Source organism: Cyprinodon tularosa, unplaced genomic scaffold, assembly GCF_016077235.1.
Source record: "Cyprinodon tularosa strain WSP-4 unplaced genomic scaffold, ASM1607723v1 ctg72, whole genome shotgun sequence".
NCBI classification, from domain to species: Eukaryota; Metazoa; Chordata; class Actinopteri; order Cyprinodontiformes; family Cyprinodontidae; genus Cyprinodon; species Cyprinodon tularosa.
In genome coordinates this window covers 1,507,501-1,518,161 of record NW_024039474.1, presented here as the reverse complement: position 1 = coordinate 1,518,161, position 10,661 = coordinate 1,507,501, and the positions used below count along the sequence as shown (strand labels likewise).

At 36.3% G+C, this 10,661-nt stretch overlaps 1 protein-coding gene across 4 annotated transcripts in view; it reads right to left on the bottom strand.

Annotated features, from left to right (window-relative positions):
* Nucleotides 1-9,264: 9,264 nt before the first annotated feature.
* Nucleotides 9,265-10,661, bottom strand: part of gria2b (glutamate receptor, ionotropic, AMPA 2b) — a 69,829-nt gene continuing 68,432 nt past the window's right edge. For all 4 annotated transcript variants that reach the window (XM_038269089.1, XM_038269096.1, XM_038269088.1 and 1 more), the window contains exon 16: nt 9,265-10,661. This exon is cut by the window's right edge. The gene's annotated coding sequence lies outside the window, so the exon portion shown is untranslated.

Genomic DNA, 10,661 nt, shown 5'->3' with positions numbered 1-10,661 from the left:
GGTTCATCATCATCATCATGGGTTCATCATCATCATCATCATGGGTTCATCATCATCATGGGTTCATCATCATCATCATGGGTAAATCATCATCGGTAAGTTCTCGGCGTCAACCGTGGTCGCCATCCTCATCAACAACCTGGCTCGGTAAGTTGTTTGCAAACCTTCTCAGCATTTCATTACGCATTCTTTATTCTGTCCCTAGCGTATGCCCTACGAGCATACGGACTCTCCGGCCTCGACCTCGGCTTTTTGGGGGAACATCCCTATTCACATTCATCTACTCATGCATGTTAAAGCATAATTCAGCATGAATGTTCCTGCCGAGGTCTGAGCGCCAAAGACTATACTTTCTTATCAAAAAATTCTTCTAATTATCTTTTCTCTCTGTGTGAGTTTTTCAGATTGAAATGAAGCTCTAGCGAAAGTTCAATTGAAGAAACTCTGACTTACCTCACATCATCAGAAGCCGATCCGTCTCCGAAGCGAGCCAATCAGCTTTGAACTACTCCACCACGAAGCCCAATCAGCGACCTGCTTCCACTTTATAAACTCCCTCACATCTCACCACAGCCGCTATCCTGCAATCGCAATGTCGGATTTCGATCCAGACGACAATTCACCCACCTCCATCCCCTTCTCCGCCATCGCAGCTGAATCGTCCTCCATGACACGACTTCACCTCAACCTCATCAGAGAGTATTAATCCCAGTTGTCACCATCCCTCGTCCCATCGCATTGGTCCGGCAGAAGACCACCACGTTGAGCCCGGTTCTGCCAGAGGTTTCTTCCCAAAGGGGAGTTTTTCCTCTCCACTGTCGCTTCATGCTTGCTCATCATGGACACTTCACGGTACCTGCATCACCGAGCAGGACCTCAGTCTTCTAGTCCCACAATTCTGCCCAGCAGATCACCTTGTCAACCAGCTCGGATTAACCACCACCAGTTTCAGGCCCGGGGGGAACATCCCTATTCACATTCATCTACTCATGCATGTTAAAGCATAATTCAGCATGAATGTTCCTGCCGAGGTCTGAGCGCCAAAGACTATACTTTCTTATCAATAAATTCTTCTAATTATCTTTTCTCTCTGTGTGAGTTTTTCAGATTGAAACAGTAGTTGATTTGTATCTTTCCAGTTTCTCATTCATTTTTATTTACTTTAGACCTAAAGAAAAAAATGGTTATGAGTCCATTTAAATGTTTGTAATTCTTACCAAGATAACGGCAAATTAAAGTAAATTGATTTAATATTTTTAAAAGAAGCAACAACAGTAAAATTACAGAATGAAATACATCTTAAAAAATGTCTACTGGGCATAATCCAGAGATAAAATTATGACCAGATGTGACCAATTGCCAAGCCATATGATCTAACTCAGCACCAGATGGATAGCTGAACCTCTCAAGTTTAAGCCGTTAGAGCAGCAAGTATACCTGGAGGAGAGATGAAAAGGTCTGAAAATCTTTTTGTTAGGGTTTTTTTCCCCGTGTTTTTCTTGTCAAATTAATTTTTCATGTAATAATCATTAGTGGGCTAACAGATTTATAGAGAAAGGTGGAAAAATAACACCACTCAACTGGGAGTAGATTGCAATGGTAAGATTTTATCTCTTAACCTCTTCTCCAAAATTAGAGGGTTATGTTTTGCTGAGGTAGTTCTGAAGGGTGTGTAGAGCTGCTGTATTTAAGGAGAAGACAACAATATTTGAAATGGGTTATTATCAGCCATCATGCTTGAACAGGGCTTGTGGTGTCCCCATTTAATTTTAAATATATTCATTTTTTTCTGCAGATATTACAAATGTTTTATGTAGTGACAGCTACAGCAGCACATAGATAATATAGCACAAGAGATAAATAAGACAAATTCTGGCTTCGCAAAAACAAATTGTACTTGAATCTGGGAAAAAAATCATGTTCTTTGGAAATTATAAAGGAAATATAGATGTGAAAGTCAAAATCGATGGGGTAGAGGTGGAAAGAGGAAATTATATCAGATTCTTTGGTCTAATTATTCAAGTAAAAATGGATTTACTGTGTGTACCACATTTGCAAAAACCTCAGCATGAGTAGCTTAGACTCATAAGTTGTAAAGGAATCAGGAATATTGTTATTGTTGATAAAATAGACTATAAAAAGGTGAAGGGGTACACTTAAAAACATTTCACTCCATACCGATTTATAAACATTAGCACTAATATAATATTACAGCCGGAATGTTAAGTATAAACCTCTATGTCGAATTTGTATAACTGTAAGTGGACAATCATCATCATAGATCTAGGATGTATTATTTGAGTTTTCACTTTATTTTTCTGATCAGTCACCAATTTACCACACGTCGCCTTAAGGCACTTTATAGAGACATTTCAATCAGATCGTCCAGTCAGATAGGTAAAAATTTTACATCTATGGAAAAAATCCGCTGATACGATTAAGTCATTGACTTTCAGGAAGCCCTCCTCTTGAATGAGCATATGGTGACAATTGATATTAGCTTGCATTTTCTCAATGATTTTACAGCAACCTCTTATACCAAGCATGCATGCAGAGACAGGGATGAAGAAAAACATACTTTTAACAGGAAGAAACCTTCAGCAAAACCAAGGTTCAGTTTGAGAGGCTTTCTGCTGAGGCCAGATAGGGGTTCGAGGAGAGAGAAGTAAACTTAAAAAAACAAAGTAAGAAGTACTGATCCATAAACAATTTCTGTATTAGAAAAAAGATCATGTCAACTTAGCTCCACAGAAACAGTTAAGTAGATGAGCTCTGGGCCAGTGTTCATGTCAAAGGGATGAAAGAGAGCACATACTTTAATTCACAGTACAGTTAGTCAGTGAATTCTGAGCCAACAGCTTTTTCCAAGAGAGAAAAAGGTCTAAACGCTACAAGAAAAACAAACATAAAACAACAAAACAGTCCCACCTATATCATCTATAACCAGCAGTTTTAATGACTATAGCCAAGCTGATATTTCTCTGCAGGATACCTTCACAGGAAAGCAGCACAAGACCACATAAAGCTACCATAACAAGAAGAGCAGAGAAAATATAAAGCTCAGGGTTGCACCAAAAAAAAAACAACTAACAAATAAATGGAAATGGAAACATAGAGACAGAATGAAGCAGAATGATTAAAATTTGTCCCTGTGTCTTCCAGCAGCCTAAAGCAACATAACTATATATAGTTCAAGATTATTTTAGCTTTATCAAAAAGGAAGTTTTAAGCCTAGCCTTGAAAGTAAATAAGGCTGTGTGCCTCACTGGTAGTTGGTTCAACAAGGAGGAGTCTGATAACTAGAAGCTCTGCCTCCCATTTTCTTTTAGAAATTCTAGGAACCACTAGTAAATATGCAAGTTGAGAGGGGAGTACATAAGAAACAATCAGACGTCTGATATAAGACAAATTATGTCCAATTACAGCTTTACATGAAGGGAGGATTTTAAAATCTACTTTGGATTAACTGAAAGACAATGAAGGAAAGCTAATATATAAGAAAGCTTTGTCATGGAGCTTGGTAATTTAAGGTTTTATATGTGAAAAGGAGGATTTTAAATTCTATTGTGGATTTAACAGGAAGTCAATGAAGAAAAGCCAGGATAGGAGAGATATGATCTTTATTTTTATCATTTTTTTTTTATTTTCCTCAGAACTCTGGGTGCTTCATTTTGGATCAGCTGAGATCTTTTAATCACAGATTGTCAACTTTCTGATAGTAAAGAATTAAAATAGTCCAGCCTTGAAGTAACAACTGCATGGGGTATTTTCTCAGCACCACCCCTGGACAGGATATTTTTAATGTTTGCAATATTCCAGAGATGAAAGAAGAATATTCTAGAAACCTCTCTGATATGGTATTTAAATGACAGGTTCTGATAAAAAATAACACCAAGACTTTTTTTTACTTTATTATCTGAAATCAATTTAATCCCATTCAAATGATGTGACTTACTAATCAGCTTCTTTTTCAAAGACTCTGGTCCAAAGACTATAACTTCTGTTTTGTCTGCATCAGGAGCAGAAAGTTAAAAGAGTCATCCAGGTTTTTATGTCTTCAAGACATGCCTGTAATCTATGTAATGGGTTAGCTTCATCTGGATTTATAGACCGATATAGCTGAGTATCATCAGCATTACAGTGGAAATTAATCCCATGCTGTCTAATAATTCTACCGATTAAGAGTATATATATAGTGAGGAGAATTGGTCCTAGTACTGATCCCTGTGGTAATCCAAAGATAACCCTTGAGCGTGAGGAAGATTTATCATTAACGTGAACAAACTGAAATCTGTCTGAAAAATAAATTTAAACCATCCTAGTGCTATTATCTTAATTCAAAAAGAACGTTCAAGGGTTTCTAAAATAATAGTGTGATCAACTCTATCAAATGTAGTAATGAGATCTAACAGGACAAGTACTAATACAAGCCCATTAACTAAGGCCATAAGAATTAATGATTTTACAGTGGGGTTTCAGTGGTATTATAAGTTCTTAAACCTCTTTAAAGGGGCCAACACGGTATAAGCGGGCTCAAGTAAAGATCTAATTACAGCAATCTTAAAAGCCTGAGGTACATATCCCCTTAAGATGGATGGATTAATCGGAGGGAATACTTCCTTAAATAACTTGGTAGGAAATGGATCTAACATATAGGTTGAAGGAGATGATATTTTTGCTAACTCTAAAAGCTCAACTGGATCAAAACTGTTTAAACACGTTTCATCTTCTTCAGTCACATCTGATGCTGTCTCACCTTCCAGAGATAAACCAGTCAATTATTTAATATTATTTTTTATAGAAATAATTTTATATACAAAGAATCCTATAAAAGAATTCTAAACTCATTGTACAATCAGTGTGAAAGTTCTGTTGTATGGTTAAAAGACGAAAGTATATTTATATTTTTCCCTGATAAAAAAATGTAATAAATTTTTTGACTTGGTTCATAAGTAGTAGGAATGGCAGAAACTTTTAAGGTATGGTTCTGATCAAATGCTTTTTCTTCTAGTTTTATTTTTGTTAATCTTAATATTTAAAGTAATTGGTATAGGCATTAATCTTACAGATGTTCTCTCTGTAACATCCTTTAGCATCGTTTAGGGTCTCATTTATGCCTCTTGTTCACCCACCTCTGCTGCTCAATAAAGCAGCCTTTTGATCAGATTGCTTGTGGACATATGCTGTGTTTGACAAATATGTATACACATAAATGTCAAGATTTGAACAATAACTGAATAACTAAACAGATATACCATTAAATATGCAGATGAGCTATATAAATTGTATAATGAAAACCTTGTAATTTGGTTCATATGGTCCACTTTCAACAGATCCAACTAGTTCAACCAAGGTGCTGACAAATAAAAAAAAACAAATAAATAAAGAGTCCAACCATAAAATAAATATAACGGCAAAGGTAATAAAAGAAACAATCAAAATACTCAAATAATACATGATCAAAGGCCATAGAATAAAACAAGACTTTAAAATTGCATGAGATGAAGCCTGTCTGACAAGTAGTCATTTCACAGTTTTGGACTTAGAACAGAGAAAGCTTGATTTTCATGCATTGAATCATAAGAGCATCTAATCAGCTGAGTGCATCAGATTAAAGAAGACATATTAGACATTTAGAGTCAATAGATATACAGAAAAAAGTTTGACCCACAAATAAGTCTTGCAGTTCACCCCATCAACACCCAGTCAAATTCATTGTAAATGCAACCTACTTGCCACTAAACGTGATTCTGATTCTTCTGATTAAAGAGCCTTTGATGTGGAAACAATCCTTAATGTTGACACAGGAGCTTGCATTAGAGAAGAGGTAGGATAACATGCATGAGTTTACCTCCATTTTGCAATTAGGTTTTCCTTATATGTGGTCTGTCATGTACCCATCCATCTCAAACAAATTGTGTTGGTTGCAACATAGAAACATGTGCAAAAGTTTAAGATGTATATTTATTTTTGCAAGGCACTTTAACATGCTTTACAATGAAAACATTATTATGAAAGAAAATCTGAATAGGAACAGATATTCAATGCACAAATCTTGATTATTCTGCTGGTGCAGAAAGATGTCAACCACCATTTTGGAGACAGTCATTAATTCTTAGCAGAAAGAGATTGTCTGATGACGCATTCTTGAAACATGAAGCTCGCGACAGGCTTTGCATCAGCATGAGTTACATTTAACCTAAAAAATAAGATTTTGAAGGCATATTTCTTTATAACTGAAATAATATTCATTTTAAGTTTTAGAGGTGGTCTTTGCTGTTCCTTACTTTCTGCACTTCTTTGGGAATCTGTTAGAGCCACTTCTCTAGTATTGGACTCATTTCTTCCAAATGTTCCAGTAATCACAAACAAAAAACAAGGAGCTCATATATCTAATAGATTCAGTGCAAACTCAGTGATATATTTCAAGTGTTTATATATTGGGTGTGGTGACAGTGGTGTACGATCCTGAAGTTCATCCCGAAACCGGAGGGTCACCGGTTTGAACCCCAGCTCCATCTTTCTCAGTCGTGGTTTACTTTGGCAAGACACCTCACTTGCATTGCCTACTGATGCTGGTCAGAGTGCCAAAGTCGCATGCGTGTCAGGTCCAACTCCTGCCAATCTGCCCCTGTGAAGCTGTTTGTACAATGTAGCTTACAACCATCAGTGTTCCCCTCAGTTTAATAAGTTATATATATATATACAGGTCATTTACCTTGACATTAGTAAATCTGGCTTACCAATAGTAAAATCCCACTTTTTTTTTTTCCCTAAGATGTGATTATGTGAGACTAATCTAAACTTTAAAAGTGCAGATGTTATGACCTTTACACTAATCGAGAAGCAACTAACATGAGAACCTTCTAGAAGTCATTGGCTCTTGTCACAACAGGTAAATGTAGGTGGTTTTACACAGTGTTCTGCATCCAAACGTAATTAAGGAAGATTTAGTGGAAGAACAAAGTGTGCAGGTTTAAAGAAGTGACACTTGTTTTAATAATGGTAGTCAGCTTATTTCCATGTTTGGCTCTGTGTTCTTGCATTGCTCTCTTGAAAACTTTGAACCCACTGGATCTCTGCATTTCTTCCATCAAACTGGCCATGGACATCATAGCAACCTTTTGGCAAATGGAAAATTAAATCAGCATCTCCATAAAACCTGTCAACAGAAATAAGCATTAATGTGGAAAAAATAAAGCATAGTTGCCCAGTGGATGAATAGGCTCCTTATACAGGACCCAGACTCTGGGACCTTCATTTCCAAATGAAATGTAAAGTTTAATGTAAATGTAACATCTAAGCAGTGCCATGGTCTGATCTCCTTGCCAAGTTAGACTAATTAATTTCAATTGAATTTAGTTTAGGGGCTGCTCAGTGGCGCAGTGAGTAGCACTGCAACTTTGCTGCAAGAAGGTTCTGGGTTTGATTTCTGGCCCAGGGTCTTTCCGCATGGAGTTTGCATGTTCTCCCTGAGCATGCGTGGGTTCTCTCCAGGTACTCCAGCTTCCTCCCACAGTCCAAAAACATGACTGTTAGGTTAACTGGCTTGTCTAAAATTCTCCTTAGGTGTGAGTGCATGTGTGAAAGGTTGTTTTTCCTTTGTGTCTCTCTGTTTCCCTGCGATGGATTGGCGACCTGTCCAGGGTGTATCCCGCCTCTCGCCTGTAGACAGCTGGAGATAGGCACCAGCACCCCTCGCCACCCCACTTGGGATTAAGTGTGTTAGAAGATGGATGGATGAATTGAGTTCATTTCAGTTTGCTCATATACCACTGACTTGCGGAATGAGCTGTGAGTTGGTACTAATTGCATTCCTCCTATATAATGGAATTCTTTAGTGACGAACACTCAACAAAAATGTGCTGCACATGGACGTACTTTTTAGTAGACTTTTGATGTAGTTTTTGGAATAGTCATAGTGTAGCACCGTGGCCTGTTCGAAAAGGATGACGTTCGACATATGCAGCCTTCTTTTTGCACGTTTTAAAGGACATATCATCTGTAGCTTTGGGTATCCCATGATTCATTGTGAGTCCACGGAAGACGGCTGCTCCATGCTCAGAGGAAAAATTTAAATGATGCAGAACAGTGGCAAATATTGTACAGTAAGTGCAGTTTAATATAATATAAATATGTGAATAGTACCGTCTGAAATTAATTTAAATAGTTGTTTACATGGTTAGTGAGTCAGATATGCAGTGGGTAATGTTTGGTTTGTTAAGATGTTATACCTGTCCATGTAAAAATGGGTTTGGCTGACATTTTAGCAAAGATTCCAATATCTCTTCAGTGTAGGGACTGCAATCTGATATGCGCAATGGCTGTACTGCCACTGAACAGATGCTACTGCACATGGAACAGTAGTGAGAGTTTCGGCATTCATTCTTTGCCTGCTTTGTGTGTAAACTATCAGGGTTGCTAGGTGATAGACAAACAGAAAAGGCTGGAGGATCTCCATAGCCAAACTCATAAGGTCTCCTTATAAACCCCCGAAAGGACGGGTCGTCCTTGGATGACCCAGCCACTGAAATCGAACACACCCATGGTCTCCCTGCTGCCTGCAGAGGGGCGTTTTTAAGGCAGAGAGGAGCAAAGAACTGGGATACACATGCGTGATGCTGATTTGCTGAGATTGGCTGGGATCAGCATACACTGTACCTTGAACACCGATTGAAAGGAAAGACGATGACACTGAATCACAGATTCAGTGACAGTGTCCCTAAAGAAAACCTTTTGCTGAAGTCAAAGACTAAACCTTTAAGCAATTTGCTCTTTATGTGCAGGAACAAAGACTTTTACGGATCAGCTAGAAGCTCTAATCTAAAGGAGCTAATCCATCTCAACACTTAATGATAGCTGTCTGCAGGAGTCACTCTTAACTTTCTGTGCTTTTCACTTTTTCTGGAATGGTGTAAACCCTATTAATTCTATTGCAAAGTATTTATATCATTTGTAAATCGCTTGACAAGCATTATTTTTCACTTCCATGCTTTCATTTCTTTTTTTTTTTTTTGTATTATTAACTAGTAACTATAACTTTTTAAAATAACAATCCCAACACTAGCTGTAAGGCATACTGATTAAAATTCATGTCGCAAAAACTCTTAAAGACGTATTGCAAAATGACACATTTTAATTTGAATCACCTATAGCAGACAAAATGTGATTTGAACAAACTAACTGACTGGATACCATGTTGCTGGAAGGCTCTGTACCACAGGGTTGACATTATCTTATTCTTAATAAATGATACCATGAGAGTAACAAGAAATCAGCAACTTTTATTTAGAAATAGTTCCAAAAAATAAAGAAGTTAGCACACATTCCATATACAAAATGTCAGTGATAAGCCTGAATATGTAACAAACTGATTAGCAACTATGGTTTATGAGTCAAATGTTGATTTCAAGAAACCACATTAAAAAAAGTACAGTTTAGGTTGAATTTTGAATAGAGAATTAAAGAGAAATGTGCTCATCTTAAAAATTGTGCAAAACAGAATGTAAAAAGAAATAAAACATTTTTGATAATACTAACCATTAATTTAACATTTCATGGAAGTAGAGTAGCTTTTGTAACAGGGTATAATATTTGAATGTTTTAACATTTTATATAAAATATATGTTTTATGCATATATATTTTGTGTATATCTATATATCTATATATATATTTATATATATACTGTATGTCTTACATTATAGTTCCAATTTCAAACAGTTAACCTCACAATCATAGCATTAAAATGAAAACGGATGCTTGGCAGTAATGAAACAAACATATGTAGTATATGCGGCAACAACATGCAACTGGTGCTACTTCATTGTCAGCTCAATGCAAAATATATGGAGACAAGAAAGCAAAGCGAAAAGGCTATTGTTATTAGCATTGTCATTGCCATCAACTGTACACAAAAGTTATACTGTAGAATGTATCAGAGTCATTTACATTCACTGAGATGACAGTTATTTGTTATAATAAAACTATGTTATTTCTACTGGCACTAGAATTTGGCACTCTGACTTATTTGGCATTTTGAACCATCATCTAAGCCATATGAATGTGGATGCCTCATGATTTATATTCCAAATGTAATGCTAAAATGCTCTAACATACTGTTCAGTGGTTTCCATTCATGGCATGTAAACACATTAGTTTTTTTCTTGAAAAACAGAGTGGTAACCGTTGTCCTCATCAGAAAAAAACACAAGTAGCAAAAGCACTGAAGCAAACAGAGACAAAGAATGAAGGTAAATTGCTGCAGCAACTCCAACAATAAAAAGCCAAGAAGGATTATTTCCAAATATCAAGCATTGACTTAAAGATCATATCAACACCTAATGTTACAGAATAAAATATACAGGAAAGTTTTTTTAAATTAAGAATTAATTACATGACTTTAAGATCTCACTCTCTATTTCTCAATGTATTTGGCTTTCAAAATATGGAACTAGAAGCTGTTAAGTACTTTTTACTTTCTCTGAACTCACATGTTAAGTGGTTATATCCAACCAGTATGATCCCAGGTTTCTTTAAAAGCTATTCTGTGAAAATACATAAAAACATTTTTTTCTCTTTTTTTTTTTCTTTTCTTACAAAAAGAACAAAAAAAAAAACCAAACAAAAACAATCAAATAGAGAAACAAAAAAAAACACCATT